We start from the raw sequence: 26,591 nt of genomic DNA on the forward strand, positions 1-26,591 counted from the left end.
CTCTACTGTATATATATTTGCCTTGTTATGTATTTCTCCTTAGTCTGTACTCACCCCTGAAGATGTGAATTACACGAAAGCGCTTGGGAACTTCGTGTTTTCTTTTTCCTTGTGGTTATCAGCATTATATATATATATATATATATATATATATATATATATATATATATATATATATATATATATATATATATATATGTGTGTGGGGTATGCTATAACGAATCTAATTGGTTCTAGAACCTTGTTCGTTATAGCATTCGTTCGTTATAGGATTAATCCGTTCCAGGCCCCCAAATACAACCACTTAACACTGAAAAATATAATATAAAATTGAAAAAATTGTAAAAAAGTGCATAAATATGCATCTAAACCTTTGAAATAAAGAATATCATTAATATTTGTAATAAAAAAACAATAAATTAGTAAAAAAAAAAAAAAAAATTTAAAATAATGTTCGTTGTGGTAGTTTCGTTCGTTATAGCATTCTCAATTTTATAGGTAAAACCGCTCGTTATAGGAATATTCGTAGGATCTGTCTGTTATAGCATACCCCACTATATATATATATATATATATATATATATATAAGTATATATATATATATATATATATGCTGATAACCACAATGAAGGAAGAAAACACGGTTCCCAAGCGCTGTAATTCGATTCAGGTGAGTTCAGACTCACGCTACATTCTACAGGATTTTTATTTAGATGATATATATATATATATATATATATATATATATATATATATATATATATATATATATATATATATCATCAATGTGCTCTTATTACACAGCACAAAGAGGGGAGGGTACCAATCAAGTAGTGTGTCTTAGTGTGGGAGGAAACGACATAGGAAAGGTTAGGAGTGAGGAACTTTTTAAGAGGTATAGGGAGGCGCTGGGGAAGATTAGAGATAGGGGAGGGATCCCGATAGTACAGTATGTGGTGTCTTGCCTAGAAGAGGGGTTGGTCGTGAATGGCTGTCCAGGGCAATTGCTATAAATTGCCGATTGGAAAAACATTTTGCAAACAATGGTTGGGCATTCATTGATAGCTGGCAACGATTCTATGGCAACGACTACCTGTACAGTCGCGACGGAGTACACTTGTCTCGTGAGGGGGTAAAGACGTTGTCTGCATCCCTGGAACGTGAAATTGTCACTCCAAAGGGGGGGTTTCGCCAGTAGAGAGAGGTCGGGGAAAGTGGGAGTCAAAAAACAAGCAGGTCCTGGGAAGTAAAATTAGTTACTCAGGACAAGGGGTAAAACAGGACCAGGGAAGGGTAGGTTTAAATGTATACTATACAAACAGTAGGAGCGTTAGAAATAAAATAGACTTGCTGAGAGCGGTTGTATGTACCGAGAATGTAGACGTCATAGCAATCACCAAAACTTGGATGAATCTGGCGAGCAAAATTTTTTTATCAGAGTACCACATAGAAGGGTACAACCTTTTTCACAAGGACAGGGTAGGTAGGAAGGGGGGAGGGGTCGCACTCTTCTTCAAGGATACATTAAAATGTTGTATCAATAATTCAATAAAGGGTGAAATAGGAACCGAGTCTGTATGGGTAGAAATCACGAAAGGAAGAGAAAAATTAATTATGGGAGTGATTTACAGGCCCCCAAGTCTTGGGAAAGAAGCAGCTCAGCCTATATGGCAGGAAATGAGTAGGGCAGCAAAATATAAGAACCTAAACATTATGGGGGATTTCAACTTCAGAAATATTGACTGGGACAACATTGTAGGTGACTATGAATCTGAAGACTTCCTAGACGCAGTACAGGACAATTTTTTGAAACAACTAATTACAGAACCTACTAAAGTTGACAATATATTAGACCTAGTATTAACAAATAAAGAAAATATTATCAGAGATATCACAGTAGGGGAAGAACTAGGTAACAGTGATCACAGAGAAATCAGGTTCACCCTAAATTGGGAACAAAAAACAATGACAATAGGGTCAAAGTCCCAAACTTTCGGTTGGCGGAATATCGGGTTAAGAAGGTACCTAGGTGAGGTCACCTGGGAACAGTCACATCAGTCCCCAGTAGGAAGGGTGAGGTCATAGATGACACAACAATTGATCATGACAATAATATATTCACTAGTATACTACATAAAGCACAAGAACAAAATATACCATACAGAAAAATTAGGTCAAATAAGAATGAGCCAAGGTGGATGACCAGAAAACTTAAACATGACATAGGAATAAAGAAAGGAATATATAAGAAATTAAAGGGAGGGTAGGAGCAGCTCAGAAATAGGTATAATGAACTATCTAGGAATGTTAAGAAAAATGTAAGGAAAGCAAAGAGAGACTATGAAATCAAAATAGCAAGAGAATCCAAGGCGAATCCCAAGGGATTTTTCCAGGTATATAGGACAAAGGTCAAGGACAAAGTTGGGCCTTTAAAGTCAGGGAGGGGAGAAGTGATAAATGGCAGTGGAGAAATAAGCAAAGCATTGAACAGCTACTTCTTATCAGTTTTCACAGAAGAAATATGAGATGAAATTCCAGAGGTGGAACTGATATTTAAGGGAAAGGAAGAAGAGAAATTAAAGAATATCACTATCAGAAAAGAGGATGTTCTTAAGAAGATAAATAAACTAAAGAAAACAAAATCCCCAGGGCCGGATGAAATTTTTCCTCGAGTCTTGAAAGAGTGTAGGGAACAGATTAGCGGACCCCTCGTAAACTTATTTACAAAATCATTAGACACTGGAGTTGTGCCAGACTTGTGGAAACAGGCAAATGTAGTACCCATATTAAAAAAGGGAGACAGAGCATCAGCGTCAAATTACCGGCCGATCAGTTTGACGTCAGTAGTGGGGAAATTTCTTGAATCAATTATAGCAGATAACATCCGATCGCATTTAGAGAAAAGCAAATTAATCTACGACTCTCAACATGGGTTTACAAAGGGAAAATTTTGTCAAATAATCTGCTGACGTTTTTTAGGAAAGTCTTCGAGGTAGTAGATAATGACGAAAATTATGATGTTATTTACTTAGACTTTAGCAAAGCATTTGACAGAGTACCGCATCAGAGGCTTCTGAGAAAAGTTAAGGCTCATGGTATCGAGAGGAAAGTTTTAAATTGGATAAAATCATGGCTCACCGATAGAATGCAGAGGGTCAGCGTAGATGGTGTTAAATCTGAGTGGGGCCGTGTAACCAGTGGAGTTCCCCAGGGGGCAGTTCTAGGCCCACTCTTGTTCATAATCTACATAAACGATCTAGATACTGGGATCAGTAGTGACATAAGCAAGTTTGCGGATGACACCAAAATAGGGCGGCAAATTAATTCAGGGCAGGATGCAAATGCATTACAGGAGGATCTAAATAAACTGCAGGGGTGGTCTGAAAAATGGCAAATGAAATTCAACACCAGCAAGTGCAGCATACTTAATATTGGAAGAACAAATACTTATAATGTATACAGCCTGAACAACATCAACCTAGAGAAGCCGAATTGTGAAAGAGACCTAGGGGTACTTGTAAGCCCGGACCTACGGCCTAGAAAACAGTGCGTTAATGTTCGAAATAAGGCAAACAGAGTATTGGGTTTTATATCTAGAAGTGTAAGTAACAAGAGTGCAGAGGTCTTATTGCAACTATATCTTGCGCTAGTCAGGCCACACCTCGATTATGCGGTTCAATTCTGGTGCCCCTATTATAGAATGGATATAAATTCACTAGAGTCGGTGCAGCGAAGAATGACAAAATAATTCCGGGACTTAGAAACCTTCCATATCAGGATAGGCTAAAGAAACTTAACTTGCATTTCCTAGAAAGACGAAGAGTGCGGGGAGATATGATAGAAGTACTTAAGTGGGTGAAAGGAATCAATAAAGGGGATATAGATAAAGTTCTTATAATATCCGAGCAGGATAGGACTCGGAGCAACGGATTCAAGTTGGATAAGTTTAGGTTTAGGAGGGAGATAGGAAGAAACTAGTTCACAAATAGGGTGGTGGACGAGTGGAACAAGCTTAGCAACTTTGTAGTAAGTGCGGGAACTCTGGAAGGTTTCAAAAGGAGGCTAGATAGATGCATGGATGATAGAGAGTGGTAATAACTCTCGACAGGAGCTGCCATGCACAGGCCAACCGGCCTATTGCAGACTCCTTATTTTCTTATGTTCTTATGTTAAAAACCCAACACACTTGCTCACAAGGTCTGCTGCCGTGTCATTACCCAAAGGTGTAGAGCACACAATTGGATCCGGAACAACACGGCTACCAGCTATATCATTTCCCAAGAGGAACGTTACTCCCTCCACTGGCAAAACCTCCTGAACCCCTACTGTAACTGGCTGAGATAAAAGGTCCCTTCGAAGATACACTTTACACAAAGAAACGCAAGTGCTTCCACTAACGCCCCACAACACAACCTGCTCACCAGTATAAGCCTCTTACACAGATGACAGAGCACTTTTCAACAGAATTCTAAGTGAAGCACCAGTATCCCTCAAAATACTCACAGGGACAGTAGGACTATCCTCGGACACGGACACAAAACAAGGAAGCAGAAAGAGCTGGAACAAAACCTTAGGATCCACACAACTGGGTCGGAAACCGTAGCAACATCATCTACACCAACATCATCTGCTGAGACAAATACAAAATTAGCAACAGGTTTGTCATGGAACTCCTTAGCTTTGAGCTTAGGACATTGGGCAATATAGTGACCAGGCTTTTTACAATACCACCATGACCATCAGAACCTCTGCCAGCATTTTCTGTAACCAAACAGGAGCTTACCACCTTGAGCTAGATTCACGGCTGGGGATGGTACCTCATTAACTTTACGTTTTTGAATAAGACTGAAATTTTCCGCCAAGATGGCAGCTCTTTCAGTAGTTGCAACTTTCTTCTCACAAACGTACATACGGACGTCTGTGGGGACACCTCTCAAATACTGGTCCAGTGCAATCAATTCACAAAGTTCATCATAGGCTTTAGCTCCACTAGCCGAAAGCCATCTGTTGCAAACTTAGTGACAGTGTGACTATCTTCGATTATATGACTGATCGGGCAATTTGAATATATTTCTGAACTTATCTCTATATGACTGATGTCAACTGGTAAGATTTCAAAATGGCTTCTTGACCACAGAATACTCATTTTGCTGAGGACGGCCTTTGCGCACAAGGACAGACTGGATGAACAAGGGCTAATACTGCTGAGGCTAGGAAAAAGTTGTGGCAATCTGCTCAAATTGGGTGAAAAACTCTTCCGGGTCATGTTCGTCAAATTTTGGCACAAACCTTTTCACTTTAATTAGGTCAAATTTGACGACACACGACCCCAGAGCAGCTCTCTTCTCCAACAACTCTAACTGGAATGCGCTTTCTCTTTGTCTGTTCTCCATTTTTCCTGCAACCTTAACTTCATTTCCCACTCCAGCTTCTCCCTTTCTAACTGCAACTCTATTAACTTTACTGACTGATCTTCCTCTATCTCACATAGTTTGAATGCACACGCATCCAACTTTTCCACCAAACTTCTAGCTACAGTGTCTTTGATAGTTGCCCTGTTTTCCAGTTTGACTTAATCTCTCCTTTATAATGCTTAGCCAACGAAAACCAATCATCTTTACGAATGGTACTACACTCCAAACTTAACACTGAAGCTTCAACAATAAACTTAGCTTCATCAAAAGGTTTTATTTTAAACAGATATGGCAACTCACCGACTAGTGGAGAAAACTTGTGCCAAAAAATAATTATCAAACTTCACTCCTGACGATTTTATTTGATCTGAACTTAATTTTACTTACTTTAACCAGTCTCCCGGACACGGGCCCCCATTTTCTTATGCCATAACTTAGTAACTTGATTTGCGTTCAAGATGAATATAATAATGAGGGCACATATGGAACAACAACAAAAAACACAAATTGGCAACTCGGCACAACTTAGTACCCAAATATTTACCACTGAAAATTAATGTTGCTTCAATACACGACTAACAATGTTAAATGGAAAAGTTACAAACACAAATAAGGACGAAATTGTGCGTCATGGGTTCAATCACAGCCCTCTTACTTTATCACAACAGTTCAGGAGTGAAGATTTGGAATTAAACACGTCACGAAAGATTTAAATAAAATTTAATAACAAAAGTTTACCATAAAATACAGTACATTATGTGCAGGCTCCATAGTGAACGGATAAATTAAATCAAGAGAATAAATAATATACAAGATCACTGACTTTGAAAATATCCAGCTTTGGGCAAAACAAAGCAGGCAATGACTCCTTATAAAGTTAAACTGCATTTGGTTTTCCATCCTTAATAAACAACTAATATGTGGACAGTATATAAACATAAACAACCTTACTACACAATAATTGATTGCACTTTACACACAATACATAATATAGAGCAGCACTGAGTATATATTACTCAATTAAACCATATTTGAGAAGGCATCCACCACTGACAAACTCAGACGTCCTCTCACTTCCAATGCCCAGCAGTGACTGAGAATACCCACCGTTTTACCGGTGAACCACAAGCCTAACGGCACTAATATAGAACAACTTCTATATTAAGTTGCAAAAATAGTTAAGCATACATACATACATTTTAGGACAATTTTTAGGTATCAAGTACCAGTTTGCCTCACAAATAATTATACAAAATATTTCACATTCATACATCCCGACACCAAAGGCGACACCACAACGGAAGGGGAAAGGTAACGAGCATAAAAATATTTCGCTATGCATAATGTATGTATATATATATATATATATATATATATATATATATATATATATATATATATATATATATATATATATATATATATATATATATATATGTGTGTGTGTGTGTGTGTGTGTGTGTGTGTGTGTGTTGTAACCGGTAATGAATTCTCTCTCTTGGGGTTTTTGATTATAGTGGATGGTAATGCAGTGGAAGCGCCCCTTTGAGAAAAACCCGAACCAGCATAAACACAATTAACTTAAAAAATATTCTCCGTGACCCGTGGAAAGATAGCACCTGTGATTGGGATGAATGAGACGCACTGTGAAATTTGACACTACTATTCCCTCCAACACTACAACAACAATCAATACTGGTACACGAACATTTGCGCACCTCTTAGCCTGGCTTAAAACACTGCACTGGGGAACAAAGGTTCAACATGATATCATAAATAGGTAGAAATATTAAATGCCTTATGAGCACTACTAAGGTAACAGTGCTACTTACACCAGAATGAGGAGCTCATCTGAAAACAGTTCCTTGTTATCTCACATCCCTTAGTCACACATAAACATTAGAAAACATTAGTATCAAATTATTAAGGAATATTAACTACACCCAACAAGATAATATCAGTCACAGAGGAATAGCATCAAAATATTAGGAAATGTTGCTTACACACATGAACAGGCCTTAAGGGCATTCAACAAAATAATATCAGTCACTGAGAAATGGCATCAAAATATTAAGAAATGATTAAGTCCACCATGAATAGGCCTTAAGGGTATTCAACAAAATAATATCAGTCACTGAGAAATGGTATAAAACATAAAGAAATATTAACTACACACATGGATCAATCATAGCCTGTCTGGGATGACCCACAACTACTACAATCCTAACTGCCAATAACCCGAAAGGTGTAACTACTAGCCTGCCAAGGAGGCCGGCATTTACAAAAAACCAGAGAAAATCAGTCATGACCCATCAGGCAGGCTGGTGCTCTGCTGTTTTTTGTCAGTACTTTCTCTAGAATCTCAGGAATCATGAATGTTTTTCTCCACCAATACCCGTAAAACATGCTCCTTAATCTCACACATAGGTTCCGAATGCACCCGTACAGTATTATTTTTAAGGCACTAACAAGCCCTTCACAACTCTGGATAGGAATTCTTACGTCTCACGTGTGAAAATCAACCATGAGGAGCGCTGTTTTCACACCTGGGTTTGGGAAATTCTAAACACACCTTACCACCGTTTCCCATAACATGCATCACACAAGCTCAGAACACATCCATACTGGGGAGATAAAATGTCTTTAGGTACCCACTAGACTCCTGGTCTCAGTGTGTGACCGTTCATTCACTCAGACTGCCTCAGTTTACACCCAGTACATCCATGAACCGGAAGAGAATGACTGCCAGTCAGCCAATGAAACCTGTCCAGCAGAGGGGGGTTCTATTTTCCCGTTAGGTAGACACTAGTTCTAACTGACAGAAGACACGTGGTGTTGTGAACCCCAATAGGGAGAACTGATCAACCAATGCGGATGCTGGTCCCACGTAGTTTAAGTTTAGTTGTCGGTGGCACTCATTCACTCGGGAGGTCCCAGCTAAAACCTTGCTAACCAGTGACAAGCCGGCTCCGATCGTTCCAATCGCGACAATCGCCAATCATCAATCGGCAGTCGTCAATCCCAGTCATCAATGGCAGACAAGTGGGTTCTGCCGAAACCCTGCAATGAACTCTCTGTTAGCTATTGGTAACTTTTTCTCTGCCCTATCTAAACTCTGTCTGAGATAGAATAAAACTTACTTGCGACACTGGAGACATGTGTGTGTGTGAGGAGGCCAGACCACGTGAACGTTTTTCTTGGACGGACACACATGAGACTTCCTGTCTGTCCGATCGCTTTCACGTGACTGAGGCCTAGTGAGGCTCGTGCTTGTCCAAGGCGTATGCTTGGGCGTAGTGACATATTTACCCGCATAACTAAGGGACACATGTAACATATTTAGACTGAGAAACGATCTATAATAATTTTAAATTTAATAAATGTCATTTAGTTTCATGATTCGCGTCCAAACTAATTCGCTAGAGTACATGTAATATCGTATAGGCCTAATTCCAAAAGCTCTCACTATGTGTGGGTAAGCGCCACCCTCGCTCAGTCAACCTGTCATGTAGGCTAGCATGACTCAGCGTATCTGCATATTGGTTATTTACGTACTAACGTCTCTAAATATCACACCGGAATTTCTGAATATTGCAAATATATATATATATATATATATATATATATATATATATATATATATATATATATATATATATATATATATATATATATATATATATATATATATATATATATATATATATATATATATATATATATATATATATATATATATATATATATATATATATATATATATATATATATATATATATATATATATATATATATATATATATATATATTAAATGATCCGTGTCCTTCCGTAAATAGAAAAGATAAAAACTTTAATCCATCAAAGCTGTTTACAAAATGGGGAAATACCTTTTGACAATAAAACTTCATTGTACAAACCAATACACACACATAGGTGGTATGTGATCAGAGGATTTGGTGGTGCGCTGTTGGCTTTGGTTCACCCATATGACAGTCCGGTTATTGATATTACTAATTGGAAATGAAATTGGAATCTATTAACCGTACACGTGGATATACAATATATATTTTTGTCTTTTTTCAAGAATTTTCGTAAATCTAAAACTTAATTCCGGATGTGCACGGTATATTTCAACACACTGACAATATAAAATAAAAATTCTTATTGAATATTTTAGTGTCTTTCACATGTTTACATTTCAAGACTCGTTCTTTCTTCCTGGTGGAAAGTTATAGTATATCTTATCAATTACCTCTAATATTGTGTCTTTTTCTGCACTTTCTTTCATTCTCGCTGACATGCGCACAAACACACAGATATATACACTTTTTTCAGTTACTTTCCCATTAAATAAATTAATGTAGTTTATTTCAATGTGTACACCCATTAAAAAATAATTCGGCACCCGTGTCATATTACATCACGCCGTAAGGGTGTCGAATCATCCATCATCACTACATATGACACCATCCATCATCATGACTACATATAACACCATCCATCATCACTACAGATCAGTAAAGTAGGTTCCGAGATTCTCGTGCTGACACACAAACACACATACTTCTTTGTTATATATATATGTATATATATATATATATATATATATATATATATATATATATATATATATATATATATATATATATATATATATATATATATATATTTATGTAACATATTATCAGTTTTGAACTGACCATCACTAAGGTTTTTTTATTTTAATTCTTTAATCAAACTAGCTTCAACCAGAAGTCTTTCTGTGACACAAGATGATTTGAATACTTCTAAGTTTTTTCCAAGCAATGGGATGATTATTATTCCTAACATGAACGAACAAGGCACTGCTTTCAGATGCTGTTCTGATATTGTACTTATGTTGTCTGATTCTGAGCTGCAGTGTTTTTCCTGTCTGATAATATGTTACATAAATTTATTTGTCAGTGGCCCAAGGTTAAAAATGCTTTGAAAACCTTGGATCTAGATGTAGGATAGTTATTTAGTAGGTCCCTTTATTTTTTACCTGACCTGACTAGTCACGTCGCCCCCTTCTCTTAAGCTCCTCTACGTGTGTGTTGGTGTTGGTGCGGGGATTAGTGGATGACATCATTATGAACTGACCTCATGTTTAATAAGGTCACCCTGTATATTTAAGCCTCTGTCCATGTAATCCAGTTGCTTCTAAGATGTCTTGAATAAAGACGAAAGCTTTGGTGCTCTGTTGTTTCCATTCTCCCGTGTGATTTTACTACATATATATATATATATATATATATATATATATATATATATATATATATATATATATATATATATATATATATATATATATATATATATATATATATATATATATATGAGTGCGTTTGAGTATAAACCTCAAGATTTCACCAAAAATGAGTATATGTGTATTTTCCCCAAATAGTTTGTTTGAACCCGAACATTGATTTTCATGTTTTTCTTATTGTTAAGGTCCGACTATTTTCAACATTCGTGGAAGTTGACCGTCGCATCACAATATTTCAAGGGGAAAATATTACACCAGCTATTTTTTTTTCAAATATGTATTTATAATTACTTTTAAAATATAGATATAACAAAGCAGACATATTCTTTGAAAATTGCTGTAATGACTCGGCAATTGAAAAATAATGATGTATGAGATAGAAAGTAAATTACTGAGGACCAATTCGTCGGAGAATTTTTCTGTTATTTAAAATGAAAGACGAGTGTTTGTGTATGTATATGTGATATACCAACAACAGACATTAGAATGCTGGAGTAATTACCTCGCTCAAGATGGGGGTATTTGCACATTTATAGAAAGGCCACTATGGAATGTGACTTCTTTCTGACCGCCACTTATATCTGTGCACTGTAAAATCACCTTAAAGAAAATGTATCTTTTAGTGTTGTAACGACCACTACATAAGAAAATAAGGAGTCTGCAATAGGCCGGTTGGCCTGTGCATGGCAGCTCCTGTCGAGAGTTACTACCACTCTCTATCATCTATGCATCTATCTAGCCTCCTTTTGAAACCTTCCAGAGTTCCCGCACTTACTACAAAGTTGTTAGCTTGTTCCACTCGTCCACCACCCTATTTGTGAACCAGTTTCTTCCTATCTCCCTCCTAAACCTAAACTTATCCAACTTGAATCCGTTGCTCCGAGTCCTATCCTGCACGGATATTATAAGAACTTTATCTATATCCCCTTTGGATTCCTTTCATCCACTTAAATACTTCTATCATATCTCCGCACTCTTCGTCTTTCTAGGAATGCAAGTTAAGTTTCTTTAACCTATCCTGATATGGAAGGTTTCTAAGTCCCGGAATCATTTTTGTCATTCTTCGCTGCACCGACTCTAGTGAATTTATATCCATTCTATAATAGGGACAGAACTGAACCGCATAATCGAGGTGTGGCCTGACTAGCGCAAGATATAGTTGCAATAAGACCTCTGCACTCTTGTTACTTACACTTCTAGATATAAACCCAATACTCTGTTTGCCTTATTTCGAACATTAACGCACTGTTTTCTAGACCGTAGGTCCGGCACCTAAGTTCCTAGGTCTCTTTCTAAGTCGACTTCTCTAGGTTGATGTTGTTAAGGCTGTATACATTATAAGTATTTGTTCTTCCAATATTAAGTACGCTGCACTTGCTGGTGGTGAATTTCATTTGCCATTTTCAGACCACCCCTGCAGTTTATTTAGACCCTCCTGTAATGCATTTGCATCCTGCCTGAATTAATTTGCCGCCCTATTTTGGTGTCATCCGCAAACTTGCTTATGTCACTACTGATCCCAGTATCTAGATCGTTTATGTAGATTATGAACAAAGTGGGCCTAGTACTGCCCCTGGGGAACCTGGTTACAGCCCCACTCAGATTTAACACCATCTACGCTGACCCTCTGCGTTCTATCGGTGAGTCATGATTTTATCAATTTAAAACTTTCCCTCGATACCATGGGCCTTAATTTTCTCAGGGCTCTTGATGCGGTACTCTGTCAAATGCTTTGCTAAAGTCTAAGTAAATAACATCGTAATTTTCGTCATTATCTACTACCTCGAAGACTTTCCTAAAAACGTTAGCAGATTTGTTAGACAAGATTTTCCTTTGTAAACCCATGTTGAGAGTCGTAGATTAATTTGCTTTTCTCTAGATGCGATCGGATGCTATCTGCTATAATTGATTCAAGAAATTTCCCCACTACTGACGTCAAACTGATCGGCCGGTAATTTGACGCTGATGCTCTGTCTCCCTTTTTGAATATGGGTACTACATTTGCCTGTTTCCACAAGTCTGGCACAACTCCCGTGTCTAATGATTTTGTAAATAAGTTTACGATCAGGAGATCTAATTTGCTGTACCGGCTACCATTTTTTTCTAAGTGGATATTTTTAGACATCCGTAGGTGGCAGGTGTATTCTACTGCACATGTGTAAATGTTTATAGTGAAATATTCTGATCCCGCCTGAGTCTGTTACCATACAGCAACGTCTAAAGCTGAAAGTGTTTTCAAGCAGTTGTTGGCTGTGTTCCAAGTTCACGCAGACAACTGTGAAGGTCAGGGCTCTTCTTCACCCTCCACCTCTATATATTTTTCTTCTCTGTCACCAACAACGCTTCACGACACAACCGCACCTGGCCGCAACGCCCGTCCCGAGCCTGAAATTCTGCCGACAATATATTTTAGCAGTCAGAAAAAAGTGTGACCTTTCTTCAGTTGTTTAAAAGTATATGAATGTGTATCACTATATTCTCAAAAAATATAGTGCTTAAAAATTTCTTTCATGTCCTTGCCACTGATTACAATGGCACAGTTCATAGCATATTGCTGAGACCATCGACGATAATATTTTGCTACTGCCGCTACAACTATTAGTAGAGACGTGATTCTGTAGGTATAAGGTCATCACGCTCGTTCCCCGGGAAACATGTTGATCAACTTTGGGGTCCACAGCATCGACTTTCTCCACTAGGACACTGATACACAACACTCACAATCTTTTCAAACTCGCACCCAAATATTCGATATATGAGATATTTGTAAACACGTTTATGATTCCCAATAGCTGTTTAACATCACAGAAATACTTTGTGCTTAGTGTGTTTTCCTAAAGACACGGTCGTGTGATTTTCTGGGATAGTAAAACTCCTCTTAACCCAAATTACCTCCACATATGCTTGACGACACAAGTGACTAGGCAGCCTTTTACAAGCACCTGCCATGCACAATACTGTATATGTAATAGACTTTGTCAGCATATTGACAGTAGAACTTATATAAATGTGGGCTATTTACATGTGTAGCAAATGTATAAATTACACTACCCAAATTAACTAAGATAAACAGCAACTAGTATATCTTGTCAATTCCTTCTCATGCACTGGTTGGCATTCCTATGTCCTCCACACACCTCTGATTTGCACAGGTCATCACCAAATGCACAGCCCTCAGTGGACACGCAACAGACGTGTTAAGGGAGCTCTGTAAATTACCTCCTGTATTTTCTCGTGAAAGGACGGTTGTGTTTTATCGGTTAGTTCGTTCTTGTAGCAGTGATAACGATACCTAGAAACACAGGTAAAAGATGTAATTGTCTGCTACATAAGGTGGGACCGGTGGAACATAACTGCTAGTTTCATACGTGGTAACTACCCTCTTCATATATTGTAAAATATTTTATATACCTCAGTAAATCGTGTTGGATATGAATTTAATATATTGTAGCGTTCTGTAAATATAATACTTTGTAAGACAGTGATAATAATGAAATTCCCATTAATTATGGGCAAGAATGTGCACCAGTAGCAGTGTGCCCCAGAGAGTCAAAACAATTTAAAAAGAAGTTCTTTAACCACTATTATACAACACTGTATGTATGTTATTCTCGTAACCTATTAGAATATAATAAGATCTAATAAAATTAACCAGGAGTTGTTAGAATTAGGCAGAAGCTAAGAGAACTTATTAACAATTCAAAACTCTTTAAGGACCAGTAATAATTATTTACAAGGAGTTCTTATTATTTACTCTATATTCATTCCCTAGTAGTTACGATTGATCCCAAACCTTTTGAAAGGATAACATAAAAGTGAGAAACAGCCATTAAATGAATACAGTTTGTTTTACAGTAAAGGTCTGCTGTAAATACACTGTGAAACTAAAATACACTCTAAAAGGATTTTTTTATCATCAAGCCTGTTCATTTCCATAAGCTTCTTTTAATCTCTTTATCCGACTTGAAGGAAATAAATCCATTTCATCACAGTAAATCTCATGTAACGATGAGTCAATGCAGATTATAATTCTAGAAATAAAATTGAATTGAAATTAGAGGTACTGTAGGTTTTTCTGCACAGCGAAAAAGTGATGGTTCGCCTCAGGGGGAGGTGGAGCCTGGGGGTAAGCCTCATTGGGATAAGCAGCAGGGTTGTGATCCTACGGGGGTGAGCATCATGTGTGAACCAAGGGGGTGAGTCTCAGTTAGGCAACCCTCAGGAGAGAAGCCTCAGGGAGGTGAGTTTCTAGGCTATGCCTTATGGGGAGGTAAGTCACAGAGGGAGCTGAGCTTCAGGGGGTATTCCTCAAAGGAGGTAAGCCCCAGAAGGAGGTAAGCCTCAAAGGGGTAAGCTTCAGGGAGATAGCATCCGGATGGGTGTAGGCCATATGGGGAGGCAAGCCTCAACGCGAGGTAAACCTCAGGCGGTAACCCTCGGGGTTAACTCCGGGGGGTAAACCTCAGGGGGTAACCATTGGGGGTAAGCCTTGAGGTGTAAACCTCCGGGGGTAAGCCTGTGGGGCGGTAGGTAAGCCTCAGGCAACCCTCAACATGAGCAAGAACCAGAAATGGTCTAGCTCTCTGGTCTAAAAAAAAAAATCCAGATAGGCTCTGTGTGTGTGTGTAATAATAATAATAATAATAAAAATTAACGGTTTATTGAAAAAATTCTGCAGCCCGAAGGCTGAAAGTATACATTAGACAAAAATTACTTATTACACACATTGGTGGTTTAATAAAAGCCTTCATTAGAATAACATACAGTGAACATACAGATTAATGTTTACAGTGGAGGTCATGTAAATCTTGTGGGCGGAGGTGTTGAACAGCAGCCACATAATGTAGTAACTCCCTCACAGATGGTGTTATGAGGGACCTGACGTGGTGGAGTAATTCCCTCACAGATGGTGTGTGTTAGTGTGTGTGTGTGTGTGTGTGTTTGTGTTTACTTCATTACATATATTAATTGAACGGAAACACCAGTTAACCCAATAGTTTTCTCCATCAACTCTTCGTAAGTGTCCGAGTACACATCACCCAACATCTTTCCTCTCCTTTACATTTTCTGTTTTAAGAGATTTACAAATACTCTCTACATTCTCGGGGCTTTTTACCATTATTCTGTCATAAGTTTATATACCAAAGAAGTAATGATAATGATGAAAAGGTGACATATGCTGCAAAAATTGTTTAGTATAAAAAGAGTATTTTAGGTGAAAAGGGGTATATTTTCTGCAAAATACCTCTTGATATGTAAAATACCCCTTTATTGGATATACTAGACAGATAGAGTACAGTATATTTCTGTCCATAATACTCTTCATTGGACATGGTTGGGTATATTGCTGTCGCTAATACCGTTTATGTTGCAATTGATTCTTAGATTATCCCCTTGGAGTATTTTTTGTCTCTAGAATCAGATTCTAGAGTCTAGATAACTTCTATACATTCTTTGTGAAACACAATATAACACTGAGTGTGTACCGAAACATCAATAACCATAAATTTTCCTTTAAATGACGTAAGTCCTTTAATAGTATTTTACAAGTGATCGTGAGCCCTTCGTACCCGGTTCGCCGTCCGGCTGACAGCGTACAGCGACATCGTTTTCCAGCATAATTAATTGGTTAATTAATGCCTTCCTAAAGAAACCATCGACATGGGACCAAGTTTGTTCCACTCTACGATTTTTTTTGCTATTTTTCCACCAAGTTTGATGAAAAACTATTGTGCCGTTTCGGCTGCCCAGAACAGACACACACACAGACACACGGCTATTCCTATAGTGCATTAGATTGGAATACAAATAGTTTTATTGGGTCATAACCAGGGCCGGACTTACCTACTTGTGGGCCCCAGGCCAAACTCATCAGTGGGCCCCCAAATTTAGGGAAATGTTTGCATGGCCCGCCAGTTGAAGACCACTGCGGGCCTATATTTATTGTACAGGGGCCCCATACTCCGGGCCCTATGCTTATTGTACAGGGTCCCTTATGGTTGTGAATATATTATTTAATGAAATACTCGGTGTACACTTGAAACAAGGTTATATGCTGGCACGCTGAGCGACAAATTAATTTCAGTGGACCCCTAGATACGGGTGGGCCCTAGGCCAATGGCCTACTTGGCCTATTGGTAAATCCGGCCCTGGGCATAACTGCCAATTAAAGTTGCCAGAAACCCCTTCCAACTCACCGAGAGTTATAACGACACAACAAACTGCTTCTCCTGCTTCACTTTGTAAATTAATGAAATTAAATAGTTATTTTGGATTGAAATTATTTTTGATTAATTACATGCACTACTTGAGCCATCTTTGTCGGTGTGTGGCGAAGAGATGGAAGTACTCGTATGGTGTTGGTAATGTAATGATTTAACATGTAATATCCAATCTTAATGCTCATTTATAACCTAACTAACTTTACTGTACAGTTATAAAAGGAGGAAGAAGGGAGAAAATGAAGTGAGTAATGAGAGGAAGAGATATGGGATATGAAAAGATTTAAAACACTCTTGGTTAGAAATATGCCGAACGAGCCAATGAGTGCCGGGTTACGCTCTGACTTCTTTTTCACAGCCAATCAGCGTCACACTGATCGGAGTTGAGCCCGCCACGGGAAGGTGGAATCTAAAAAAAAAAATAAAAAAAAATCCAGGCTAACCTGGCCCGTAAGCCACGCCCCTCTGCTATACTAATAGCTGATTGGTTCATAGAAAATTCAAACTAACTGTGTTCACAATTGGTAAGTAGACCTGTTATTATCTAAGATAATGTTAAATATAGGGACTATCAAATGCAAATCATTTCAAGGCATTAGCACTTCAGAGAGGATGTTAGAAATTTTTAAATATTTATTATATTTTTCCATAGAAAAGGATTTTGTTTTAATTACAATGAGTTCGTCAAAGAGTAACAGTGTTGGTAAAGGGGAAAAGGACTATTGCAAAATGGGAACGTAATGTCAAGCGTCAACGGTCGAGAGTCTAGCACCATGTCATCCTTGGTTGGCTACGGTGGCACCACCTATATTGTTGGCGATACTGCTTCATACAACATCTACGGTATAAATGATAGATGTATGAGGACTGTCTTTGCCAAGGTGTGTGTCACTTGACGGTGGAAGGGAATAAGAGGTGTACAAACTCTTTATGAGGAAGATCACTGCCAAGTTATATTAATAAGGTTTCCATTCACCTCGATATACCCCTTTTGAACCTAAGGGTTATAAATGTATCTATGTTTGTATACCCTTTTATAAAGTAAGGGTATAGAGAATGCTAATACAGTATATACTTTCTGTCTGCAAAGGTTATTGGTAAACATATAGCCTTAAAAGGGTCTGCCATTAGGGACACTGAAAAACCTTTTTCATACCCTTCTTCAGCGCGTCTTTTTTTACAGTGTATATAAATACCGTTCACATTGTCTTTTACAACTAATGCTTTCCAATTTATATGAGTGTTTACTTGTTGTATGTTATGTAGAGTGAATTAAAATAGCATTTTCCAAAAAGCTCAGCCATTTAGAAATCTGGATAAATGAACAGATTTAGTTTCAAATGTCACCAAACTTATTCTCCGATAGTTATCTAACAGTTCGGTAGTACTACACCACTCACTATATAGTTCATTTATATAGTGTACCTGCAATACCTCTCAAACACAACAAAGGATCCTTCACTTCACTGCAGCACGTGACGGACCATAATGAGATATATATAACCTTTCTTAGTGGAGATATTCTACTAATCTCTGAGCTAAATAATATATATATTTTTTTACGGGGATTAGCTCACCCGGGCACAAGTCACTGACCCACATCGGGGCCTGGGGGCGAAAATTTAATAATAATAATAATAAAGAACCACAAAGAAATAAAAAAGAAAGAAAAAAGATCAATTGAGAAACGATATATGTATGTTGTGTTGTCAAAGTAAGAGAAACAATTGAGACCCTGCAATTGTGTGTAAATGAGGCAGAAATTCAGATCAGCAACCTGGGACTTGACTTGGTCACAATTTCGTGATGCCATATGGCAGCAGGGTCTACCATAGACCATTATGCTTCCAATATCTTCCCAGGCGGTAGTACCTCCCTGTTTGATAGCTGTTCCCGTAGTAAAGGGATTAAGCACATCACCAATACGCTTCCATCACTTCTCCAACGTTGCTTCGTCACTCTCCAATACTCCACCCTGCCATCAAATATTCTTAGAACACTAATCAACTTTATTTATACGCCATAATTTCAACCACGTTTCTGGGAGTTCACCAGCACATTCAGAAACAACTCTCCAACACGCTATTAAGATATTACCACTCCCTAAACTACCTTGAAAATATTTCCGCACAGCTCCAGCAATCCATTTATTAAACAGCTTTCCAACACATTTGTATTAGTCTCTCATATTCCCAACAATTTTCCAACATATTTTCAACCATTTCTAAACATCACAATTCTCCAACACTCCACGATTGCTGCCTATTTATATAGTGTCAATACACTAAAAGGTTTCATTGTAAGTGGTCCACCCGCAAAGCCAGGTAATTAATTTTAACTATGACACATTTTAAATAGGCTCGTTGACAACTCAGTAATAATGTTATGAGATATGGGGATACGCACTAGTTAACAATTTACTTCGCGCCAAGAGGTTCTAAAATTACGGATATTTTTCTAATAAAACACAAAATATCTTCTGTTGCAGATATTACTGTAAAAAACAACAAGATTAATGGGAAAAATGGGTCAACAACAACAACAATAATAATAATAATAATAATAATAATAATAGAAGAAGAAGAACAAATCGAAGAACAAGAATAGGAAGATGATTATGCTGATAAAAAAAAAGTCTAAACGCGAGAAAAGAGTATAAAAGGAGAGGAGGAAGAGAGAAATAAGAAACAAAGAGTTGGCCATCACAGAGTCAACAACCTCATAGCCGGTGTCAGTAGGTCATCAAACCTTGGCTACGGGTAAGAGGGCTAACACTACCCGCCTCATTAACTCACAATGCAGCACCTGCCATGTTACTTGTGAGCTGAATCATGTCACCCGCTGCCATGTAGGCATCAGGTCAATGACATATACTTATAGATGTGAGACAGCACGATAAATGTAGGACACACACACACACACACGTTACTATTACAAGCTGTGAACTTCCCTACGCACGGTCAAAACACCCTTGATCTTATCTTACCTGACTGAACAGACCATTACCAATCACCTCAACCACACACATCCTATGAATGGTCTGGTCTTCAGCTCCCACAACCATCCAAGTGCAGAGACCCTACATCAAGACCTACAGGTCGGCTACTGACAAGTACTGACTCTGCAACGGGTCTCTTCAAGAAGTGAATAGTTCACCATCCCTGGATTGAAGTACTAGGCGTGGATGACGTAGACACCAAATGGATAAATTACATCAATATTACCAAGGAAGCTCACCAACATTTCTGCTCCATAATGAATGCTTCTCTCAGTCAAGCTAAATGCCCAGTTGACTGTAGAACTTCGTATGTGCCACCAGCGCCCAAATCAACGAGCCCACAATCCTTAAACGAGTTACTACCCATCGCTATCACCCCTAATCTGCGGAATCTTCGATTTTGACTGGGCTAATGCTGATTTTTCAGGCGCCATAGATCCTCAGCAATTAGGCAATATGAAAACTTCCTCCACCACCCACTGTCTTGTCACCTTTGTCGACGACATACACCGCCATTAAAAAAAAACGCAAGTCGTTTGTGGCTGTCGCCTTCATTGACTTCATCAAGGCATTTGACTAAGTCACCACAATTTAAATATCAACAAAGCCATCGACTTCAGGTTTTGGAGAAGTCTTTTTTGCCATGTTTTACAGACTTCTTTAGTGACTGTTTCTAAGCCGTACGTTTCCCAGGGGCTGTCTTTACTTTTCAATCACTCACCTATGGCGTCCCCTAAGGCGCCAAGATGGGATCTCTCTGCTTCCTCATCCCTGCCAACGATGTCCTGAGAAAAACTCCATTGGGCTCCCGACTACAGAGCCCTGCAGAATATATTAAATAGACTCCAAAAATGGGCCACTAACATTGTTAGTGGCTCACTTTTGGAGTTGTTGGTCCAACAACCATGTCACCATCAAATATACCAAGACTATAGTTAGGCACATCAACCTCTCCTCTGATCTTTGGGCCCCAACACCAGGGTGTAGATTCTACCAAGCTCCTCGGCGGCTTATTATCATGAGGTGCTCAATACATTGACACTCCCGGTTCTCTCGGATCATCACCATGACCTCAACTGAAAAATTTGGTGAGAAGCTTCTGCACAATCCACGTCCCCGGCTCCCGCTTCCATCCAAGATCACACGTCCGCGAATTGCTGTTCGACACCACAACCGCATCCAGCCCATACGACCACAGTAAGATCAGCCCATTCCATCCACTGTAAGAATTATCAAAAACTCGTAGTCAACCAGTGTGTTCACTCCCTAACAATCTTACTTTTATATTGTTGCTAGTATACCATTTCTTAATCAAGTGACCAACTCTATTTTATGTAAGATTAATTATATATTCAGCATTTGGGTTTTCATGTTCTTTGAATAAACCGCTAATTATTATTATTATTATTATTATTATTATTATTATTATTATTATTATCATTATTATTATTATTATTATTATTATTATTATTATTATTATTATTATTATTATTATTTTATTATTATTATTATTATTATTATTATTATCATTATCATTATTATTATTATTATTATTATTATTATTATCATTATTATTATTATTATTATTATTATTATTATTATTATTATTATTATTATTATTATTATCATTATTATTATTATTATTATTATTATTATTATTATTATTATTATTATTATTATTATTATTATTATTATTATTATTATTATTATTATTATTATATTATTATTATTATTATTATTATTATTATTATTATTATTATTATCATTATTATTATTATTATTATTATTATTATTATTATTATTATCGTTATTATTATTATTATTATTATTATTATTATTATTATTATTATTATTATTATTATTATTATTATTATTATTATTTTTATTATTATTATTATCATTATTATTATTATTATTATTATTATTATTATTATTATTATTATTATTATTATTATTATTATTATTATTATCATATCATCATCATATGGATCATGAATGATATACTGTACATTCTCTTTGTACTGATCCTCTGTGTACAGTATTGTTGGGCTGGTCCACTGCTTCCTCCGTTTATCTCATTTCTTCTGCGTAGAATCACAGGAGGTAATTAGGCTCTGAACTATCAGATAGTAATTTTTTCTATATTCTTTTCGTTAAAGAAAAATGAATTGCTGGTTGAGAAACCTGATTTATACCGAATTCTTACTTGATATAACGTTTACTAGAAAGATTTTTTATTTTTGTTTTGCTACAAATTCTGTTCACCCACGTCGAATAGTGATTGGATTTCAGTGTAGTATGTACAGTACGTCTCGTCATATTCTCTAGAGATATTAAATTTGTACCATTCAGAAATGATGTTTAGCAATTGTGCTCAGGACTAAACGTGGAATCCTTGTCTCAAATGAACATGGCAACAAAAACTCGAACTGTATTGAAATGAAAAAGTTTTCTCTCTTGTTCACTGGATAATATTAACCATTCCACCAGTTTAGACAGGGAAACAGTAGAATAAGAAAAAACGACAGGAAAGATTGAATTAGGAACAGCGTAGTTTCAGAATATTGATTTGATGTGACGGAGCTCGAGTGAGATTAATTCATTAAATCACTAGTCGATCTAAATTTTGTAGAAAAAATCCCCCATTTAAGAACTATTCATATTCAGTACCATAAGTCTCATGCTGTTTCCTTGCAACCGAACTGTTGAAGACAAAATTTCTTCTGCCTCAATTTAGTTCACATATTTCTCACTTATTATTGTGGGGTTTTTTTTTCTCGCTCTCTCCTCTGCAAGACAGATCCATTTACTTTTTTTCTTCAAGTAAACAGCTTCAAGATACCGTGGATCATATATGTTTTAGGATATAGAGATAATTGCCCGACATCGTCTTGACGTCTTGATTGAAACAGAGTAAATATGACAATATACGAATTAATTTCTATTAAGCTGTGGTAATAATAAGACAAAAGTTATCTCTATAATCGGCGACTGTTTTTATTTAACGTGACATACATAAACCCATCAAAGTATAAACATACACACTGCACGGAGTGAGCGAGGAGCCACGATGTAAATCCTGTCAACCTTCATGCTGATGATAGATTAAGCAGAGATCAATGAAGGAAGATGTGAACAAATCAAAACAGTTCTCAGGTGCAGTAAGATATGTTGAGGTAAATCAATAGAACGATAGAGTGAGTCTCATATAGGTAAGGTGAGAAGTTAAAATAAAGGACCCGAAGGCATGGCGATAACTCAACCCGCCTACTTCTATGAATAGATAAGGTCGAGGGTCAGTAGAGAGCAACAGAGGCATGGCACTTTGGCCCGCCTACTTGCTAACAATAGATAAGGTCGAAGGGTCAGTAGTGCCACAGAGGCCATGGCACTATGTGGGGTCAGACGCCAGAAAAGTTAAATATAGTCAAAAGTTTGTAATGTAATAACTTACGCGCGAGGGAATAAAAGGAAAAGCGTTCGGTGAAATTGTAGTAAAAACAATAAGAAAATAGAACAGAAAGAGAAGAACAGAGTTAATAAAGGACAATAACAAATGTTAACCCAGATATGATAGTCAAGTATTAAAGAAATGAGAAATTTGAGGTGTGGAAGAAGTGAAGAAACCTAATGGAACCTTATGAGGAAAAGCATTAAGTATTAGATGGGAAGAGAGTAGGAATGAAAGAATGAGCAGAATAAAGAAAAAAAATAAAGACCCAAAATGAAACAGGAAAAAAAGAAAAGGCAAGAGGCAGAAGGAGAAAGGGGAGGAGGAGGAGGAAGAAGAGAGGCCAACATAAAGTTGTACCAGCACTCCACACTACCCACGCGTTTTTAAAATATGCAGTTCCACATGACTTATATATTAATACTAATGGAAGCTCTCCCTGCTAGGAATTTTGTTTGTGTAGTGTATTGTGTGCATGCATTGTGCTTTAGTACTTTTGCTGTGGCTGAAAGCAAACACACACACACACACATACACACACACAAGGATAATTACCGACAAGTGATAACTAATATGTTTTTTTTAACTATTGACTAGCTATAAACCCCTTTGTTCCATTTTCAATGCTTCCCTCGATCAAGAAAGATGCCCTGCTGACTAGAAGACCTCGTCTTTGTCACCAATTCCCAAGTCAACCCTCCCTCCTCCCCACAAGCCTTAAATGAGCTACGGCTTATGCTGATATTGCAGGCGCCATAGATCCTCAGCAATTTGGCAATATGAAAACTTACTCCACCACTGCCTGTCTTGTTAGCTTTCTCGACTACATATACAGCCATCTGGAATAACGAAAGACGTGTGTGAAAGACGCCTTCATTGTCTTCACCAAAGCATTTGACCTAGACGACCACAATTTAATCATCAACAAAGCTATCGATCTCGAGTTCCGAAAAAATCCTTTTCCAATGACTTACAAATTTCTTTAGTGACCGACGCCAAGCAGTACGCCTCCGAGGGGCTGTCTCCACTTTTCAGTCACTTACCTGTGGCTTCCCCCAAGGCACCAAGATGGGACCGGTCTGCTTCATTATGCTTATCAATGATACCCCAAGAGGAACCTCTTCTCGCTTGAAATATATTGACGACTCCACCATTGGGATCAATGTCAACAACTCGGCTCCTGACTACACCGCCCTCCAGGATTTATTGAACAATCTCCAAAATTGGACCACTAACAACCACGTCACCATTAACCATACCAACCCTATGGTTATGCACATCAACCTCTCCTCCGACCTTGTCCCACCTTCCTCCATTACTTTGGGCCCCAACACACTCCAGGTTGTGGACTCCACTAAGCTCCCCGGCATCACTATAGATAACAAACTAAATTGGAAAACACACGTCAGTCCTGTTGTCAAATCATCCAGTTTTTGTTTTCTCTTCCGTCAACTCAAATCCCTCGTAGCTCCTGTGCCTGAACTCCCCAGTGTTTACTCAACATTCAAACTTCCCAAGCTCACCTATGCCTCCCCTACCTGGTCTTCCTCCCGAAATGCCACACAACGGAAACACCTAGAAAAAGTGCAAACTAGGGCATGTAAGATTAGTATCTCCTCCTCCTACTCCACATCAAGAAGCGCTCAACATACTGACCCTCTCGGTTCTCTCTGATTAAATTATCACCACGACCTCTTGCGCAAATTTGGTGAGACGCCTCTGCACCATCCTCGCACCGGCTCCTACTTCCAACCGAGATCCCTCTTCCGCGAATTGCTGTTGGACACCACAACCGCATCCAACCCATACGAGCACGTACTGGCCGCTATAAGAAAAGCCCAGTCCCATGCATTGTAAAATTTATCAACAACTCGTAATCAACCAGCCAATCTTATCTTTTTGCTCTGTCACTAAGTTGAATTGCCCTTCTCCCCACCTAGTTATTATATATCATATTTGTATCACTTATGTTGTTTGTATATTATTTGTCAATCAAATGACCCATTCCCCAATTATGTAACTGTATATTTTTAGCCTTCCGGCTGCCATGCTCTTTCAATAAACAGTTAATTATCGTTATTGTTATTATCATTATTAATACTTCTAGTGAATAGCTACCCGCCTAACCTTACCTAACCTAACCTAAGCTAACCTACTTCAGGTATAATGTGATTATCTTATGATGGTAAACAACGTCTTAAATGAAACATATGGTATATTACCAAAGATGGGGATTTATTCTCATATCCTAGAGTACTGACAATTTATATATTAGAATGAACGATGTTTGGTCATATAGTCAGTACTCCAGCAATTTAAGATAAATCACAATCACTGTGAAAATATATATACAGCCTTTTTCAGATTTGTTCACACATGAACAACCACCAGTATGCCAAGGCGTAGAGTAAACATCCCTCAGAGTCTATAACACGTAAAATAAGAAAGTCATCAGTAAATTGTGATGGGAAGAACATGATAAGCATAAGTGAAACAATTAATAAATAAAATCGGCCCATAAGAATAGCAAGGATACAATACATTGAAATGCATTGTCACTGATATTGCTTTTAGCTTCTCTGTCTCTTCCCTAACTGTCATATTAGGTACCCATTCACAGCTAGATGGACATATGGGTGTCACTGGAACGAACCAGTGACGCTTACAACAGGAAAAGAACACTGTAACCACTCGAAGGTGCTGACGTCGAGGAAGTAGAAAATGACCGTACTATACTGTTCGTGTTATTTAGAAAAATAACAACAAATGCATAATAGTGAGAGAGAATAGTGGGGACGTGGGGGATGGGACGGAAGGTGAGGACGATGAGAGAGGGGCGGTGAATGGGGACGATGGAGGAGGGACGGTGAGTGGGGACGATGGGGGAAGGACGGTGAGTGGGGACGATGGGTGAGACACAGTGAGTGGGTACGATGGAGGAGGGGCGGTGAGTGGGAACGATGGGGAAGGGACGGTGAGTGGGGACGATGAACACAAGAACATAAGAATGGAGGAAACTGCAGCGGGCCTATTGGCCCATACTAGGCAATCCCGTTTACACCCAACCCCTATTGCTCATATAAGCATCCAACCTATGTTTGAAGCTATTCAGCGTATTCCAGTTAATGATGATATTTGGTAACTTGTTCCATTCATCCACTACTCTGTTTCCAAACCAGTGTTTACCTATTTCACGCCTAAATCTAAATTTGTCTAATT

The sequence above is a fragment of the Homarus americanus genome, unplaced genomic scaffold, assembly GCF_018991925.1.
Source record: "Homarus americanus isolate GMGI-L3 unplaced genomic scaffold, GMGI_Hamer_2.0 scaffold25467, whole genome shotgun sequence".
In the NCBI taxonomy this organism is placed as follows: Eukaryota; Metazoa; Arthropoda; class Malacostraca; order Decapoda; family Nephropidae; genus Homarus; species Homarus americanus.